This window comes from Mesoplodon bidens (assembly GCF_964165515.1).
Source record: "Mesoplodon bidens genome assembly, contig: HAP1_SCAFFOLD_448, whole genome shotgun sequence".
NCBI classification, from domain to species: domain Eukaryota; kingdom Metazoa; phylum Chordata; class Mammalia; order Artiodactyla; family Ziphiidae; genus Mesoplodon; species Mesoplodon bidens.
Genome location: NW_027671777.1, coordinates 105149 through 125939, shown reverse-complemented (window position 1 = coordinate 125939; position 20791 = coordinate 105149). Strand labels below are relative to the sequence as shown.

At 37.7% G+C, this 20791-nt stretch overlaps 1 pseudogene across 1 annotated transcript in view; it reads left to right on the top strand.

Annotated features, from left to right (window-relative positions):
• The window catches only part of LOC308611065 (dual specificity protein kinase CLK4-like), a 147577-nt pseudogene extending 129830 nt beyond the window's left edge, over positions 1–17747 (top strand). The window contains exons 8-17 of the transcript in view: positions 96–186; positions 583–649; positions 3597–3713; positions 3806–3972; positions 4179–4273; positions 4524–4653; positions 7428–7510; positions 16398–16477; positions 17426–17516; positions 17597–17747. The product of the transcript in view is annotated as a dual specificity protein kinase CLK4-like (transcript). The remainder of the gene's footprint in view (positions 1–95; positions 187–582; positions 650–3596; positions 3714–3805; positions 3973–4178; positions 4274–4523; positions 4654–7427; positions 7511–16397; positions 16478–17425; positions 17517–17596) is intronic.
• Positions 17748–20791: the final 3044 nt, after the last annotated feature.

Sequence of the window (20791 nt, the reverse complement as noted above, 5' to 3'; positions counted from 1 at the left end):
ATCTGCCCGCTGAATGAATTGCGTATTCTGCCCTGAATTCACTCTGCTATATTGATTGGCAGGACGATCTTGGTGCTGCCCACTTGCCGTTCCAGAAGAGCCACCAAAGGAAAAGATCCAGGAGTATAGAAGATGATGAAGAGGGTTACCTTATCTGTCAAAGTGGAGACGTTCTAAAAGCAAGATGTATAGAATATTTTTCAACACTTTTTAAACTTTGCAGACAGAATAATCTTTTTATGAATAGTTTGTCAGCGGGGGGCTAAAGAACTCTTCATTGTTTTTTTGTTTTTTTTTGTGGGTTTGTTTGTTGTTCTTTTGTATTTCTTCTTTTCTATAGAGTTTAAATATTTCTACTCTAAAGTTCCAAAATAATCAGTGGAATTTGAGATTAGAGCAAGAAAGATAGCTCTATCTAAATTATTTTTGTAGCAGCTGAAAATAAAATAATTTGAGTGCTGGAACCTTAATTATGCTTTAATAGAGAGCATTTGAAAAAATTCCACACTTAAGCATTCATTATTTGAATAACTGATAATTTGTACTCATGTACTTACACTTCTTTCTCCCCCCTCACTTTAGATGAAATCGTGAACACTTTGGGAGAAGGGACCTTTGGCAGAGTTGTAGAGTGCATTGATCATGGCATGTAAGTTTGTTGTTTTTCTTTTTTGAACATTCTGATATTTTTGGTGGAGAAGGATCCATAATTTAGATGAAATGGAATTTAAGTGGTAGCTATGTGTTTTCCTGGGAGGTATAAGTATTCAAAAGTTCTTGGACTGTGTATGATTTATTTACCATAAGTATGGATTTTGACCAAGAATGTTGAAAATTTTTATCAGATGGAGTTCATTGAAATTAATGTCTGTGTTCAAGTGAAGACTTTCCCAGAACTTAGGTCCTTAGCTTTCTATAAGAGATTTGGAGTGCTTTACCCTACTTTTGAATTGCAGAGACAATAAATTAGCATGTCTAATCTTCTTGGTTCAAAAACTTTTATTTCCAAAGGATAATATTTGCACGTTAGGGTTAGCTTCTCAAACTATAAATAAATTATATTACTTGAAGCCTACAGAATAAAGTCCAGATTCTTTAACGAGTTATACTAAACTTTTTGTTATTTGACCCTCTCTGCTTCATTTTCACGTTTTCCTCTAGGATCTCTATTCTGCAGTTGCAAATTTTTTTGTAAGTGAACGTCTTACAACAGTTTAGTGGAAACTGCACATTTCTAAATTGACATCTCAACTTTTCATCATAAAATAGTTGAGGATGTAATTTCCAGCTTATTGTAAATGGAGATTTTTTTAAAAAAAAAACATATTTCTCTTTCTAAATATGTTTGGGGGACTCTAAATACAGTAGCTTGATACCTCCTGTCATCCATGAACAAACTTTTCTTGAATACTTAGAAATGCTTTATCTTGAACTTAAATTTTACTTCTCTTTTCATAAAGAATATTATCCTAAGTGTCTTTTATTATCACCCTTTCCTCTCTATGACAAAAATGTGACCATAAAGTAAAATTTTAAGATATTTTGAAATACTTTGACTTAGGAAAGTTGCTAAGAATTCCCATATATTCTTCACCCAGATTCCACAAATGTTAACATTTTACAGTGTTTAATCATTCTCTATATTTACATGTTATATGCATTTTCAAGTTTTGCCAGCTTATCTACAACCTGGTTCACATTTCACTAGTTGTCCCATTTAGGTCTTTTAAAAATTTCTTGAAGTTCCAAGACTTGAGTATTTGAGATATTCCAATGAATAGTATTCAATTGATCAAGTAAAAATCTGTTACAAATTTTGATACTTATTAGACCTAAAATATACAATGTAATTGAAAATATATCTTTTATTGAGATGGTTGGGGCCTTTGAAAAATGAGTTCCTGTGTCCATAGATAAATCTTACTGTTTTAACATTAAGTTTCCATTTTTCTTTTTTTTAATTGACAAGTAATATGAAAGCTTATAAGTTTAAGGTGTATAATGTTGGTTTGAACATTTATATACTGCAATATGATTACTATAGTAGCATAGCTAACACCATTATCCATTTTTCATTTTTATAGCTATTAGCACTGTTCATTTTTATAGCTTATTAGCAGTTAGAAAACTTGTCCATATGATGAAATAGATGAGACTAGAAGAAGTTTTGTCACAGCAGTTTTATAGTAATTCTTTTAAGTCTTGACATATATGCTATACATCATAGGGAGATAAATCATTAAAAATTTATTTTGATGATTATATATCAGACCACAACTTCATTGGGACCTTGTCAAAAGAAATGAGTTTGGAATCGGTTTGCTATCCAGCAACTAGAAAAATTTTTGCCTCAAAGAATTTTTTCTTTCTTTTTTATAAACAGCCTGGTGCACAAACCTTGCCATATTAATTTCACGTGCATGGGGTTCTCTTTTGTAATGTGGGAAGGCCATAGTGAAAAATGCAGGGTTGACTGCTGGCTTGTATTCAAGAAGATCAGGTTTAGAAAAGAGGACCGAAGGAAGCTGAAGATTTGGAAATCCTTTTCCTCAAAATCATTTACGGCTTTTTTTTTTTGGCCGCGCCACATGGCTTGCGGGATCTCAGCTCCTCGACCAGGGATTGAACCTGGGCCCACGGCAGTGAAAGCTCATGTCTTAAGCCACTGGACCACCAGGGAATTCCCTCTGTACTTTTTAGGAAGTACTACAGATGCCCCGGTCTAAAACACGCTACCCTACATTGTTGCTATTTATACCTATTCGCATCCGTGAATGCACTAAACATTTTTTTGGCTTGATGACTTATTGCTGGTGTCTCCTTTGCCAGAATTATCTAACAAACTGATAGTTGTCTTTCTTCTCTGAAGAAGTCTGAGCTCCCCTAACTCTGATGGTTAGGCTCTTTCTTCTCTCTATTCCTTATACCAGGCACTTCTAACCTAATGATAAGTTGTTCAAGTGTCTGTCTTTTCCATTAGACTGTGAGGTACATGGAACAAGCTCTTTCTAACAGTGATTCCAATGCAACATCTGGCACATTCGGTGCAGCCTGGCGAATGAGTGAATGTTTTCAGCAGTAGTATGTTCAAGGTTTATATTTTTATCCTTTTTTTAAAAAAAACTACTTATAATATCTAGGTAAATTTTAACTTTTGGAAACAAACATTAACGTTCATAAGTATTAAGAGAAATCATCACTCTGTATAATGTATATTTTGTCAAAATGTTTTGAAAAAAATGTTTATAGATCTGCTATAATATACCCTGAAAGATTATTTTAGGAAAATAGCATAGAGTGATTGGTACTTAACAAGATGATGCTTTAGAGCAGGGGTCCCCAACCCCTGGGCCGTGGACTGGTAGGAACTGGGCCTAACAGCAGGAGGTGAGCAGTGGGCGAGTGAGTGAAACTTCATCTGCTGCTCACCATAGCTTGCATTACCACCTGAACCATCACACCCTCCCCTCAACCATGGAAAAATTGTCTTCCATTTAAACGGTCCCTGGTGCCAAAAAGGTTGGTGACAGCTGCTCTAGAGGATACATGTCTTCAACGCGCTTCTGTACATTTACCATTTTCATTTTGTTTTTAAGTGGTGGCATACATGTCGCAATGAAAATCATAAAAAATGTGGGACAATATCGTGAAGCAGCTCATTCAGAAATCGAAGTATTGGAACATTTAAATAATACTGATCCCAATAATGTCTTGTAAGTAAGAAACTTGGAACTGTGATCCATTATGTTACATGAAATAATCAGAATTCTGTGAACTGAATTATTTGTATTCTGATCTGTTTCAGCCGATGTGTCCAGATGCTAGAATGGTTTGATCATCATGGTCATATTTGTATTGTGTTCGAACTCCTGGGACTTAGTACCTATGATTTCATTAAAGAAAATAGCTTTCTGCCATTTCAAATTGACCATATCAGGCAAATGGCATATCAGATCTGTCAGTCAATAAATTGTAAGTATACTTGTTAAATTTTTAAATACCAGTAAATTAAAGGTTTTATTGGACAAGCAACATATCAAACCATTGTCACTAAAAATGCACGTTGCAAGTAAAGATGAAACCACTTTTGATCCCTACCTCTACTACTAATTCTCCTTTCCCCCGGTACAGATTAAATTTGTAAGTGAAACTAATAATGTCTTTTTGTTCTTTTGTAGTTTTGCATCATAATAAATTAACCCATACAGATCTGAAGCCTGAAAATATTTTATTTGTGGAGTCTGACTATGTAGTCAAGTATAATTCAAAAATGGTAAGTTACACTTGTTTTAATTTTGGTAGTTGTCTTTAAAATTAATTTAACTTGGTGATCCTTGGATGAGGAATTTTACCTTTGAGGCTTATTATATCCTGACGTTTAACCCAAAAAGGGTAATCCTTTGCCTTTCTCATGGGGTTATTTTGAAAATCAAAAAGAGAATTCATGTGCAAGCCTTTTGGATAGTGCTATAAAATATTTCATATCTTTATTGATCTTTGTGTTTACTTAACTGTATCTCTAGAAACGTGATGAACGCACACTGCAAAACACAGATATCAAAATTATTGACTTAGGAAGTGCAACGTACGATGATGAACATCATAGCACTTTGGTATCTACACGGCATTACAGAGCTCCAGAGGTCATTTTGGGTTAGTAGATACCAGACTTCCTGATATTTTAATTGAAAAAGAGATTTTTTGTTCTCTATAGCTTTTATTGGGGGGCAGGTAGTTGGGAGATAGCTGTAATTTTCTCAGCAGTGTACAGAAAATGTTTTCTGTTTTCATAAAAGCTGTCTGGACATTGCTATAAATATTTTTCCTGAGTGGGAAAAATGTGATATCATCTGTAAGGATATTCCAGGTGGTGGTTCTTTTTGAACAAGTCAGTCTTACAAGATCATAAGAGAACAAGCTGTATTGGCTAAGTCCATGACAGCAGTGTGATTTTGAAGCGATGTGGGCACCTCTTTTCGTCTCATCACAAAGCATGGTGCTGGGGAAAATGCTAAAGATTTGGCTGGCAGACGTCTAGATGTAGGGTGGATGGAGGTTAAGAGGAGAAGAAAGAGGGGCTAGTCTATGAGGAGAGCTTCTTTGATCATCTTTGACATGGGACAGCATGGAAAGGAAAATTAGTTAAGGTGCAGCGTTTTTCAATATTAATAAAAGGGAACTCAGTGAGGGAGAGCACATCTTATGCCTCAAAATTTAAAAGTTCGAGACCGAGTCATGTTGATAGAGCAAGGAAGTCAGGGATGGATTTGGGGGCTTGGAGACAGTGGGAAAAATTCAGATCAGGTGATATTGGGAGATAGTTAAATGGTATAAGCATATTACTTTGCCAAAAGTAAGTTTCAACCGAGGTTGATAGTAAAACATCTTTGTGGAATCAGTCTTTTCCACTTTTTACCTTTTGTCTAAGAGGACTTGGTAGTTGAGAATATGAGTGTGAGAGCAAACTAATGATGTTTACCTAGAGTAAAGAATTAGTAAAAGGGACAGGAAATTAAGAATAGTTTGTAGTGCTGGCTAGTAGAACTTTCCATGATGATAGAAATGTTGTATATCTGCACTATCCAACATGGTAGCCATTAGTAGCCACACGTAGACTACTGTGTACTTTCAGTATAGCCAGTGTGACTGAGGAACTGAATTTTAAATTAATTAAACTTTTCGATTTAAATAACCACATGTGGCTAGTGGCTACCACATAGGATAGCACAGGTTTGGAGCTCATCTTTGAGAGTGATGTTACTAGGATTTCTGCTTAGTATGGTCTGAAAGAAGCTGCTGTGTTGCAGTAGTTTAGAAAGTGTATTCATGGTTGAGGACTGAAGCCTGCAATGAAGGTAAAAGAAAAGAGTGTGGGAGGAGATTGTGGACAGATAGGTATTTTCAGAGCTTAAAAAGAGATAACTTGCTGTGTTTTATCAATTTTAAGAAGAAGATTTTTCTCCACATTTTAACATGTGAGGAAACATAAGACAAAACGGCATTTTTTCTTGGTTATTGGTTCATAAAACAGTGGTGTATCTTACAGTTAGTTAATGGCCTCCTCCTAGATTGTGTAAGATACAGTGATTCCTAGTAATAATACAGTCCCATGTGTGGCCAGGCTGGGGATAGTTGATATAAATCTGAAATTGGGGTTATTGGTGTTTAGGAAAAGAAATGAACAGATGGGAAGATTAGAAGGGTTCTTTGTGTGTTTGTGAAGTGTTACTCCTGAGGATTAAGGCAGAATTAGGTTGAAGAGGAAGATGTTGTCAGGTGCCACCACTGAGGAGGGCAGTTGGTCTCATGTCTTGGGTGTTGGTAGTAAACAGAAGTTGGTAAAAGTGAATGATGTGAAATTCCAAAGAGTATGAGAGCTGAGCCATAAGAGAATGAGGTAGTTTACAGTCACTTGGGAGAAAGCTGGACTGGGAGACAGGAGTGGCTGGAAAAGAAAACTTTCATCTTAGATCCAAGCTCTATCATTTGCAGATTTTGTATGTGTTACTGTAAGTAGAAACCATGCTCCATTATCCTTTTGTTCAAGTGATAAGTACCATGAGGGTTAACAAAAATGGCTAAATCATAGTCAAGTTCCTTGAATATATTGTTTCTTCCTTTGTCTTTAAATTCAGTAATGTTACTGAAAGTAATTGAAATGTCTTTTAAAGTAGGTTTTATTTGTACATTATTTTTTTATTAAAAACTTAATCTTTAAAAGGTTAAAACATCTGTATGGTTTAGGTTTACTCTTTTCCTTTCTAAATAGATAGAGACTTAAGGCTAGGTGTTTTTTTCTTTTCTGAATAATGTTACTATTGAGAATTCTGAAGGAGAAAATATATGATCATGTATAGACAACCTGAAAGTACATATATAGATACCTCTCTATGTGAACTTTAAATATCTGTATAATTCTGCTTATGGGTGACACTGCTTATAATATCCATTATAATTCTTACATAATTTATGTGACACTACTATTTCTTTTAATGGAAGAAATAAACTCAGATATCAAGCTGATGGTAATTGATAAGGGGTTAGTAATTACACTCTGAGGATAATTATTGACCTATGTTTGCACTAATAAAATGTAAAATTTCATAGAACAACCGTTAAGTGGGTATAACAGTGCTCCTCATTGCACAAGCAATTCAGAGACTATGGAATATTTGCTAACCCCTCTTACTTTCCATAAAATGCCTCCTCCCCCAGGTTAAAATACTGTAAGTTGATACAAGGATATGGAGGACTCTGAAAGCATACTGAATAATGTTTGGTAGAAAACTAAAAATGTAAACCCTGAATTTACTATCATATTCTCCTAAATGGGCTATATAAAGAGAGCACCCACATAGGAAAAGATATTGTGTATTGGCAATTAAAAATGGTTGCATAATAAAATGTTTGGTTTTGTTTTTAAATAGCTTTAGGTTGGTCTCAGCCATGTGATGTTTGGAGCATAGGTTGCATTCTTATTGAATATTACCTTGGTTTCACAGTCTTTCAGGTATGTATTTAGTAAATGTTACTTACTGATTCATAATGAGCTTTAATGTTAAAGGCATGTTAAAGTTTTTGTTTCCATATTGGAAAGTTGCCATAGTGTCATTATTCTTAAGATGTAAACTTCCATGTGCAAAATAGTCATCCTTCTCTAAAACCATAGTCGAATGAAATACTCTCAGTGAATGGTCATAATTCATTCTGCATGTGGAGCTTTTAAACACGTGGTTCATATTGACTTCATATGATCCATTTTATTGTGATGCTCTTTCATAACTTTACATTAGTGTTACTATGGTCAGTTTTAATTCAGCTCTGGTTATGTTGCACTTTTATTAAAAGAATTCAGAAACAGTAAGTTGTATTAAGCATGTATGACACCCTAGGCACATTTCTAAGCACTGTGTGTATAAAAATGAAAAGACAGCATCTCTCTCCTCAAGGAAGACATACACAGGATAGACATGGGAAAACGTACAGTACAATGTGATACTTGCTATAATGGAACAATGTAGAAGGGAACCCAGAAAAGGTGAACGGTTAAGTTTCCTTCGAGAAGGCATCACTGAGGAATAGGGAGTTTAATCCAAGCTATAAGGAAGAGTAAGAGTTTGTCAGAAAACTAGAGTGTGTGATGGCCATATCAGGAAGAAATGGTATTCATAAATGCAAGAGACATAAAGGAAGCTACTCTAGTTGAGGAAGGATGAATAGTGCTGCCGGAGTGTCTTGGATAAATAGGAAAATGGTGTCAGTAGGCAAGTACTGATTCATAGTGGACTTGTTTGCCATAGAAAGGTATTTGTTTTATCCTAGGAGTCAGTGGTTTCCAAATGTAGACCGGTCTAAAATGAAAATGATTTTGTAGGGTTGCCGTTCTGGCTTTCATTTAGAAATTATCTCTCCTCTTTTTTTTTGGTATTAAAATGTTCTTTCTATGAAATGATAATAGTTATTGGCTTACTTGGCAGAACAAAAAGGAGAAAATATTATTTAGGTCTCTACTTGTTTTGCTCATAATTTTGCTTATGTCGGAAAACTAAAAGTCTTGAAAGCTTCAAGTGGTGTAACCATTGGAGAACTTTAAGAGGGTTGTGATTTGATCAAGGTGTGTTGTTGGATGGGGTGAGGGTGGTAAGGAAGTTCCTGGCTAATACTGTCAAGGTTGCTTTGAGGTTATGGCAATGCAGGATGAGGAGGGAGGAAGCTGTGATGAATTATAAGTCACTTAGGTGGCTGTTGCAGAATATATGTGTTCACTGCTATGGGGCACCTCACCAAACTTCTGTCTACTCCGTAGAGATCTGTTAAAAGTACTCTGAGTTTGTAGACAAGTTTGATATCTAGAACGTAGCTGTCGGACATTTCTCGGGGGTGGTGTCTGGTTTTGTGGTAGTAAGCTATAGGGTCAAGGAAAAAGTTGAGCACAGTGCATGCTTTCTTCATTCTGACACTTATAAAGTCCTTCAGATGGTTTTATGATTGTAAATCATTCTGAGATCTTAAGCGTCGATTATTAACTTTGGTGTGAGATGTGGTTTATATTTTAATTCCACCCTCCAAAATAGTCTTCAACTAAGGAACTTTTTGAAGATAATGGAGCTTGTATTATTTATTCCTGTCATGACTTAAGAACATTTTGAAAGCAGTGTGCTAGGCACAGTAGTTAATGGATTTAAAAAGCATTGCACATAGACTCTGCTCTTCAGAGCAAGGATTGGCAAACTATATCCTATCTGATGCCTGCTTTAAAAAATGAAAAAGGGATGCGGAGATCACCTTCCTCCCCACGGATACACCAGAAATACAGCTACACGTGGAACAACTCCTACAGAACACCTACTGAACGCTGGTAGAAGACCCCAGACCTCCCAAAAGGCAAGAAACTCCCCACATACCTGGGTAGGGCAAAGCGGAGAGATTCCCGCACAGAGGATCGGTGCCGAGTGGCACTCACCCGCCCGAGAGGCTTGTCTGCTCGGCCGCCAGGGCGGGCGGTGCTGGAAGCTGAGGCTCGGGCTTCGGTCAGAGCGCAGGGAGAGGACTGCGGCTGGCGGCGAGAACTCAGCCTGAAGGGGGCTAATGTGCCACAGCTAGCCGGCAGGGAGTCCGGGAAAACTCTGGAGCTGCCGAAGAGGCAAGAGACTTTTTCTTCCCTCTTGGTTTCCTGGTGCGCGAGGAGAGGAGCGCTGCTTAAAGGGGCTCCACAGACGGGCGCGAGTCACGACTGAAAGCGCGGAGCCCAGTGACGGGCGTGGGACGCTGGGGCTGCTGCTGCCGCCGCCAAGAAGCCTGTGTGCGAGCGCAGGTCACTGTCCACAACGCCCTTCCGGTAGCCTGTGCAGCCCGCCACTGCCGGGGTCCCGGGATCCAGGGGCAGCTTCCCTGGGAGAACGCACGGCGCGCCTCGGGCTGGTGCAACGTCACGCCGAACTCTGCCGCTGCAGGCTCGCCCCGCACTCCGTGCCCCTCCCTCCCGCCCGGCCTGAGTGAGCCAGAGTCCCCGAAGAGGCTGCTCCTTTAACCCTGTCCTGTCTGAGCGAAGAACAGACGCCCTCCAGCGACCTACACGCAGAGGCGGGGCCAAATCCAAAGCTGAGACCCAGGAGCTGTGAGAACAAAGAAGAGAAAGGGAAACCTCTCCCAGCAGCCTCAGAAGCAGCGGATTAAAGCTCCACAATCAACTTGATGTACCCTGCATCTGTGGAATACATGAATAGACAACACATCATCCCAAATTGAGGAGCCAGGAGTCAGTGCTGTGCCTCTGAGGTGGGAGAGCCAACTTCAGGACACTGGTCCACAAGAGACCTCCCAGCTCCACATAATATCAAACGGCGAAAATCTTCCAGAGATCTCCATCTCAACACCAGCACCCAGCTTCACTCAACGACCAGCAAGCTACAGTTCTGGACACCCTATGCCAAACAACTAGCAAGACAGGAACACAACGCCACCCATTAGCAGAGAGGTGGCCTAAAATCATAAAAAGTCCGCAGACACCCCAAAACACACCACCAGACGTGGACCTGCCCACAAGAAAGACAAGATCCAGCCTCATTCACCAAAACACAGGCACTACTAACTTCCACCAGGAAGCCTACACAACCCACTAAACCAACCTTAGCAACTGGGGACAGACACCAAAAACAACGGGAACTACGAACCTGCAGCCTGCAAAAAGGAGACCCCAAACACAGTAACATAAGCAAAATGAGAAGACAGAAAAACACACAGCAGGAGAAGGAACAAGATAAAAACCCACCAGACCTAACAAATGAAGACGTAATAGGCAGTCTACCTGAAAAAGAATTCAGAATAATGATGGTAAAGATGATCCAAGATTCTATTTCCCAGATCCAAAATCTTGGAAATAGAATAGACAAAATGCAAGAAACAGTTAACAAGGACCTAGAAGAACTAAAGATGAATCAAGCATCGATTAAAAACACAATACATGAAATAAAAAATACTCTAGAGGGGATCACTAGCAGAATAACTGAGGCAGAAGAACGGATAAGTGAGGTGGAAGATAAAATAGTGGAAATAACTGCTGCAGAGCAAAATAAAGAAAAAAGAATGAAAAGAACAGAGGACAGTCTCAGAGACCTCTGGGACAACATTAAACGCACCAACATTCGAATTATAGGTGTTCCAGAAGAAGAAGAGAAAAAGAAAGGGACTGAGAAAATATTTGAAGAGATTATAGTTGAAAACTTCCCTAATATGGGAAAGGAAATAGTTAATCAAGTCCAGGAGGCACAGAGAGCCCCATACAGAATATATCCAAGGAGAAATACGCCAAGACACATTTTAATCAAACTGTCAAAAATGAAACACAAAGAAATCATATTAAAAGCAACAAGGCAAAAACAACAAATAACACACAAGGGAATCCCCATCAGGATAACAGCTGATCTCTCAGCAGAAACTCTACAAGCCAGAAGGGAGTGGCAGGACATAATTAAAGTGATGAAGGAGAAAAACCTGCAACCAAGATTACTCTACCCAGCAAGGATCTCATTCAGATTTGATGGAGAAATTAAAACGTTTACAGACAAGCAAAAGCTGAGAGAGTTCAGCACCACCAAACCAGCTTTACAACAAATGCTAAAGGAACTTCTCTAGGCAAGAAACACAAGAGAAGGAAAAGACCTACAATAACGAACCCAAAACAATTAAGAAAATGGGAATAGGAACATACATATCGATAATTACCTTAAATGTAAATGGACTAAATGCTCCCACCAAAAGACACAGATTGGCTGAATGGATACAAAAACAAGACCCATATATATGCTGTCTACAAGAGACCCACTTCAGACCTAGAGACACATACAGATTGAAAGTAAGGGGATGGAAAAAGATATTCCATGCAAATGGAAACCAAAAGAAAGCTGGAGTAGCAATTCTCATATCAGACAAAATAGACTTTAAAATAAAGACTACTAGAAGAGACAAAGAAGGACACTACATAATGATCAAGGGATCGATCCAAGAAGAAGATATAACAATTGTAAATATTTATGCACCAAACATAGGAGCACCTCAATACATAAGGCAAATACTAACAGCCATAAAAGGAGAAATCGACAGTAACACAATCATAGTAGGGGACTTTAACACCCCACTTTCACCAATGGACAGATCTTCCAAAATGAAAATAAATAAGGAAACACAAGCTTTAAATGATACATTAAAAAAGATGGACTTAATTGATATTTATAGGACATTCCATCCAAAAACAACAGAATACACATTTTTCTCAAGTGCTCATGGAACATTCTCCAGGATAGATCATATCTTGGGTCACAAATCAAGCCTTGGTAAATTGAAGAAAATTGAAATTGTATCAAGTGTCTTTTCTGACCACAATGCTATGAGGCTAGATATCAATTACAGGAAAAGAGCTGTAAAAAATACAAACACATGGAGGCTAAACAATACACTACTTAATAACGAAGTGATCACTGAAGAAATCAAAGAGGAAATTAAAAAATACCTAGAAACAAATGACAATGGAGACACGACGACCCAAAACCTATGGGATGCAGCAAAAGCAGTTCTAAGAGGGAAGTTTATAGCAATACAATCCCACCTTAAGAAACAGGAAACATCTCGAATAAACAACCTAACCTTGCACCTAAAGCAATTAGAGAAAGAAGAACAAAAACACCGCAAAGTTAGCAGAAGGAAAGAAATCATAAAAATCAGATCAGAAATAAATGAAAAAGAAATGAAGGAAACCATAGCAAAGATCAATAAAACTAAAAGCTGATTCTTTGAGAAGATAAACAAAATTGATAAACCATTAGCCAGACTCATCAAGAAAAGAAGGGAGAAGACTCAAATCAATAGAATTAGAAATGAAAAGGGAGAAGTAACAACTGACACTGCAGAAATACAAAAGATCATGAGAGATTACTACAAGCAACTCTATGCCCATAAAATGGACAACCTGGCAGAGATGGACAAATTCTTAGAAATGCACAACCTGCCAAGACTGACTCAGGAAGAAATAGAAAATATGTATAGACCAATCACAAGCACTGAAATTGAAACTGTGATTAAAAATCTTCCATCAAACAAAAGCCCAGGACAAGATGGCTTCACAGGCGAATTCTATCAAATATTTAGAGAAGAGCTAACACCCATCCTTCTCAAACTCTTCCAAACAATATCAGAGGAAGGAACACTCCCAAACTCATTCTACGAGGCCACCATCACGTTGATACCAAAACCAGGCAAGGATGTCACAAAGAAAGAAAACTACAGGCCAATATCACTGATGAACATAGATGCAAAAATCCTCAACAAAATACTAGCAAACAGAATCCAACAGCACATTAAAAGGATCATACACCATGATCAAGTGGGGTTTATTCCAGGAATGCAAGGATTCTTCAATATATGCGAATCAATCGATGTGATACACCATATTAACAAGTTGAAGGAGAATAACCATATGATCATCTCAATAGATGCAGAGAAAGCTTTCGACAAAATTCAACACCCGTTTATGATAAAAACCCTGCAGAAAGTAGGCATAGAGGGAACTTTCCTCAACATCATAAAGGCCATATATGACAAACCCACAGCCAACATTGTCCTCAATGGTTAAAAACTGAAACCATTTCCACTAAGATCAGGAACAAGACAAGGCTGCCCACTCTCACCACTCTTATTCAACATAGTTTTGGAAGTTTTAGCCACAGCAATCAGAGAAGAAAAGGAAATAAAAGGAATCCAAATTGGAAAAGAAGAAGTAAAGCTGTCACTGTTTGCAGATGACATGATACTATACATAGAGAATCCTAAAGATGCTACCGAAAAACTACTAGAACTAATCAATGAATTTGGTAAAGTAGCAGGATACAAAATTAATGTACAGAAATCTCTGGCATTCCTGTACACTAATGATGAAAAATCTGAAAATGAAATCAAGAAAACACTCCCATTTACCATTGCAACAAAAAGAATAAAATATCTAGGAATAAACCTACCTAAGGAGACAAAAGACCTGTATGCAGAAAATTATAAGACACTGATGAAAGAAATTAAAGATGATACAAATAGATGGAGAGATATACCATGCTCCTGGATTGGAAGAATCAATATTGTGAAAATGACTCTACTACCCAAAGCAATCTACAGATTCAATGCAATCCCTATCAAACTACCACTGGCATTTTTCACAGAACTAGAACAAAAAATTTCAAAATTTGTTTGGAAAAACAAAAGACCCCGAATAGCCAAAGCAATCTTGAGAACGAAAAACGGAGCTGGAGGAATCAGGCTCCCTGACTTCAGACTATACTACAAAGCTACAGTAATCAAGACAGTGTGGTACTGGCATAAAAACAGAAAGGTCGATCAGTGGATCAGGATAGAAAGCCCAGAGATAAACCCACGCACATATGGCCAACTTATCTTTGATAAAGGAGGCAGGAATGTACAGTGGAGAAAGGACAGCCTCTTCAATAAGTGGTGCTGGGAAAACTGGACAGGGACATGTAAAAGTTTGAGATTAGATCATTCCCTAACACCATACACAAAAATAAGCTCAAAATGGATTAAAGACTTAAATGTAAGGCCAGAAACTATCAAACTCTTAGAGGAAAACATAGGTAGAACACTCTATGACATAAATCACAGCAAGATCCTTTTGGACCCACCTCCTAGAGAAATGGAAATAAAAACAAAGATAAACAAATGGGACCTAATGAAACTTCAAAGCTTTTGCACAGCAAAGGAAACCATAAACAAGACCAAAAGACAACCCTCAGAATGGGAGAAAATATTTGCAAATGAAGCAACTGACAAAGGATTAATCTCCAAAATTTATAAACAGCTCATGCAGCTCAATAGCAAAAAAACAAACAACCCAATCCAAAAATGGGCAGAAGACTTAAATAGGCATTTCTCCAAAGAAGATATACAGACTGCCAACAAACACATGAAAGAATGCTCAACATCATTAATCATTAGAGAAATGCAAATCAAAACTACAATGAGATATCATCTCACACCAGTCAGAATGGCCATCATCAAGAAATCTATAAACAATAAATGCTGGAGAGGGTGTGGAGAAAAGGGAACACTCTTGCACTGCTGGTGGGAATGTGAATTGGTACAGGCACTATGGAGAGCAGTATGGAGGTTCCTTAAAAAACTAAAAATAGAACTACCATATGACCCAGCAATCCCACTACTAGGCATATACCCTGAGAAAACCATAATTCCAAAAGAGACATGTACCAAAATGTTCATTGCAGCTCTATTCACAATAGCCCGGAGCTGGAAACAACCTAAGTGTCCATCATCGGATGAATGGATAAAGAAGATATGGCACATATATACAATGGAATATTACTCAGCCATAAAAAGAAACGAAGCTGAGCTATTTGTAATGAGGTGGATAGACCTAGAGTCTGTCATACAGAGTGAAGTTAGTCAGAAAGAGAAAGACAAATACCGTATGCTAACACATATATACGGAATTTAAAAAAAAATGTCATGAAGAACCTAGGGGCAAAACGGGAATGAAGACGCAGACCTACTTGAGAATGGACTTGAGGATATGGGGAGGGGGAAGGGTGGGCTGTGACAAGGCGAAAGAGAGGCATGGACGTGTATACACTACCAAACATAAGGTAGATAGATAGTGGGAAGCAGCCGCAGAGCACAGGGAGATCAGCTCGGTGCTTTGTGACCACCTGGAGGGGTGGGATGGGGAGGGTGGGAGGGAGGGAGATGCATGAGGGAAGGGATGTGGGAACAGATGTATATGTATGACTGATTCACTTTGTTATAAAGCAGAAACTAATTAAAAAAAAATCTAGAAACAAAAAAAAAAAAAAAAAAAAGTTGTTCCTCAATCAGCTATACAAACCTTACCAATTCATTTCAGAAATCAGACAGTGTAGCTCATTCAGTTTTATTCCATCTTTGAAGTAGAGTGTAATATAAATTGTACAGATGTCTAATCTAGTCCTTTTATGGAAACACTATTTTCTTTTTTTTTTCTTAACATTTATTTATTTACTTTTTTGGGGGGTTTACATTGGGTCTTCATTCCAGCACGTGGGCTTCTCTCTTGTTGCGGTACATTGGTTTTCTCTCTCCACTTGTTGTGTGTGGGTTCCAGAGTGTGTGGGCTCTGTAGTTTGTGGCTCGTGGGCTCTCTTGTGGTGGGCAGGCTTAGTTGCCCCGCAGCGTGTGGGATCTTAGTTCCCCGACCAGGGAGCGAACCCACGTCCCCCGCATTGGAAGGTGTATTCTCTACCACTGGACCACCAGGGAAGTCCCGGACACACTGTTTTCTTGTGTTATCCTTTTATGTGCATGTAGGGAAATGGAAAGTGCTAAGTTTCTTTTTCCTATTTTTTTAGACTAATGATGATAAAGAACACCTGGTAATGATGGAACGTATATTAGGACCCATACCAACACACATGATTCAGAAAACAAGGTATGCTTTTTAAGATTAAAGTCCTTATTGTGTACATGCAGTGGCCTATATTCAAACTATAGAAAACCCATCTTTGTTGTTATTGCTTATTCCAAAGACTGTAGATTTTGAATTATTTTTCATGAAGTCAAGTTTTTGAAAAGTAATGCAATATTTACTTTGTGATCCAGTAAATAAAGTGGTGTTTTTATACTCAGGTTAACCTTTGCATAAATGTTTTCCTAGGTTGATTTAAAAATAATACATAGATGGGCTTCCCTGGTGGCGCAGTGGTTGAGAGTCCGCCTGCCGATGCAGGGGACACGGGTTCGTGCCCCGGTCTGGGAAGATCCCACATGCCGCAGAGCGGCTAGGCCCGTGAGCCATGGCTGCTGAGCCTGCGCGTCCGGAGCCTGTGCTCTGCAAGGGGAGAGGCCACAACAGTGAGAGGCCCGCCTACCGCAAAAAAAAAAAAAAAAAAAAAATAATACATAGAGTAGTAAAACGAGCTTGATTTTGGAGTCCTATCTAAATTTGAATTCCAGACTGTTGCAAACCACATGTACGTCTTTGGACAAGAATACTATAAGTGGTTTCAAAACATAGCTTCACCGCAGAAGTCATCCAGGGAATTGTTAACGATTTCTAGCCCCATTCCAGATCTAGTGAAATCAGAATTTACAGGAATGGATCTAGGAACCTCTGTTTTTGAAGCTGGCATTGTTTCACATATGGTACAACTTAGGTGGGATACTAAAACTTCAGAGGGTACAAGATTAGGAAAAATACCATATAAGGTATCCAATATAATTATTGCTGAGATTTTTAGAAATTGTATGTTTATGTATATATAGAGAGATGTCTATGGTTCCATATTTTCCCCCAATCCCCTGTTTGGGGCAGGGTAAGAATGTGGGTTTGGGGTTTCTTTTTTTCTTAAAATTTAATCCAGACTTCTCTTTCCTATAGGAAACAGAAGTATTTTCATCATAATCAGCTAGATTGGGAGGAACATAGTTCTGCTGGTAGATATGTTACGAGACACTGCAAACCATTAAAGGTAAAACAAAAAAACCCCAAAAAAACCTGTTTTAACTATTTTTTATTGTCTTTCTTAAACAAAGTCATTTCTCCCCTCAGGAATTTATGCTCTGTCATGATGAAGAACATGAGAAACTGTTTGACCTGATTCAAAGAATGTTAGAATATGATCCAGTGAAAAGAATTACCTTGGATGAAGCATTGCAGCATCCTTTCTTTGACTTATTAAAAAAGAAATAAAATGGAAATCAGTGGTTTTACTATACTTCTCTAGAAGAGATTATTTAAGACTGTGTCAGTCAACTCTAAACATTCTAATATTTTTATAAACCTTAAATTATTTTGTACAGTTAAGTGTAAATGCTGTATGTTTTGTATCAATTGCATAATTATCTTGTTAAGCAAATATGGTCTTGATAATGAATGAAATATAAAAGCTAAAATTAATTTTCCTTTTTTGAGATTAATTACCATTTTTAAAGACCTTTGGAATATCCTTTGTGTCTAGTGATTGATCTTGCTTTTTTGTACATGGAGGTTGACTCTTGGAAGTGATTTTTGTGTTTTGTTTTTTGTTTTTTTTGAGTAAAAGGAAATCTTGACTACTTCATTCTTAAATGAATATTCTTTATTTACCTCAAACTTTCCTTAACTTTAAAAGATTTTTCTGTAATTGTTGAACAGGTAATAAGTATTATTAACTTTAGGTAGGCAGGTATTAGAAACCAAAACCCATAGGAACTGTTTGCTGTTGGAATTTCATTAAATTGTAAGTATTGTGTTCTGTTTCATTGGTTGATGTCAGTGGTGGTAAGTAGCATTCATGGAAAGACATCCAACTTGTGCATCGTAATAGATTAATAAAACCACATACACACTTCGTTTAAGATTAAAGTCTAACTGGAAAGTTAGCTTGGAAAGTCCTGTTTTCCAATGGTTATTTATGTAGTTAGTCACAAACGTAGAAATAGGAATTCTGATGACTGAGGTTTTTGTTTTTAATGCCAAATCTTCAGGAGTCTAGAAATTGTCCAATATCTGTCTCCTTACCATATGAAGTATAAATACTTAAACCTCAGCCTTTGAGACTTTATGGTTATTATTAAACAATTTGTATTTATGTTACTGTTTTCTGGAAAACAAAAAAAAAGATGATTTGATCGGAGAACACTTGGGAAGAAAACTGCAGAAGTTTCCAGGCCCTGATTGGTTAACATAATGAACTTTTTGTTTGTCTGTAGGTATTTTTTTCTGCTTACCTATTTACACATGAAAAACTAAGTGGTAGGGGCTTCCCTAGTGGCACAGTGGTTGAGAGTCCGCCTGCCGATGCAGGGGACACGGGTTCGTGCGCCGGTCCAGGAAGATCCCATATGCCGCGGAGCGGCTAGTCCTGTGAGCCATGACCTCTGAGCCTGCGCGTCTGAAGCCTGTGCTCCGCAACGGGAGAGGCCACAACAGTGAGAGGCCCGTGTACCACAAAAAACAAAAAACAAACAAACAAACAAAACTACATGGTAAATGTTAATTTAGTAAAAAAAAAAAACCCCAAAACTATTGATCAGTCTGCCAGGTAAAAATATTTTTTGTTGTAGAATTCATGATTGCTTATCCAGATAAAGTTTTTTGTTAAAAGTATTCCCATTTCTGAAGTGCATTACCAAAAATTTGAGTTTCATCTGCATTCTGAACATAAGATGCATGTAATTTTTTGGTATGACAAATGGTGATACCAAGTGGGTTTCTCTACATGATCCGCTGGTAGCATTTGCACATATAGTAAAGCTATGTTCCTGACGTTGACTAGGAATTTAAGAAAGCTGAAATAAGTTTTGCCATAGAATCACTGCCTAAATTATTCTTAGGCCTCTGATGCAGTCCACATATAGTTCAACTATGTTATATGTTATAAGGTTTTTTTTTAAAGGAGCATTTGATGTAAAGGAAAGGTTTTTCCTTAACACAGCAATCTCGTTATAGAGATTAAGAAGTCAGCCATCCTTTATTTTCCTCTCCATTTCCATACTGCTAGTGCCACTGTACTACCGAAGCCTCCTGACCTTTCCCTACAAGTGCTCCAGGTTCCCAAATTAATGTTTACTTTCTCCCCCATCAGAAACTCATTCCTTTGGAGTAGCTGATCTCAGGATATAGGAGGAAAGAAAACTATCCACACTCTTTCTTACTAAGAAGTTAATGATTGCTAACCCCTTTCCCTGCTGAAAAGTATTTACATTCTTCACTAAGGGCATTTGCTAGTTCCCAGGCCCAATTCATGGAAGTTTAGGAATTAAAGTGAAACTTCAGTGAATTAGGTAGGATAGAAGAAAAGTTTAGTGGTGAGGATGGTACCTCTGGTATCATATGAGTGTCTCCTGCTAACCTTCCTTCCCATCTTCTGTGAACTCTCAGGTTCCTACTCTTATTTGCCTTTTTCCTTGTACTTCTGGACTCAATTTCTGAAAGCACCAGGTTTTTATTTGACAGTGTTGGGAGCTACAGCACTAACAGGAAAGGTTTAGAATGGCCAGTGTATAAATATGGATCATTTGTAACTGGGTATTTTCCCTCATGATTTGATGTCTCATAGTTTACTATTTCTAGAAATTCCATTGACGTCAAACCTAGTTTTAAAAGTGCAGCTAAATAGGTTATTTCCAGTGTTTTCTGCTACTGCTTATTTGCTCAGGTGTTCTCATCCATGCATTCATCAAAATTTTTGGAGTAGACGAATAAAATTCACTTATGCAGTTGACAGTAGAAAAATACGCAGTGGAGTTTTGTAGTTCGTACAGCTGAAAACTATTCCTCTGAATAATCTTGAAGGGCTTGATGCTAGAGAAATTAGAAATGACTCAGCCACGACTCCTAATAATTGCGGCTGAATTGTGACTTAAACTCAGGTATCCTAGATTCTAGCATTGTGCCTTCTTGTGATAATACACCTTACTGAGTTAAAAACTTCAGTTTGATTCTTGTTCATGGTTCTGTGAAATGGGATGAAATGAATGTAATGGCTAATAGTTTAATTACTTGGATTCCATTTTTCTCACGTTTTTCTTTAGTAGTTGATACATAGCTTCAACCATCAAAATGGTTAAAATGGTATGATAATTTGAAAATATACGCTATTTTAAGTAGATAGGCAGATAACCTATATTTAAACTTACCTTGACATCCTGGAATGAAGAAACACTTTGTCAGTTAGTGGCCTGGCTTTTTAACTCATTTCCAGTTTGAAATTTCTGATTCCCACAAAATTTGGTGCAAGTAAGGTATTTTAAATTTAAACAT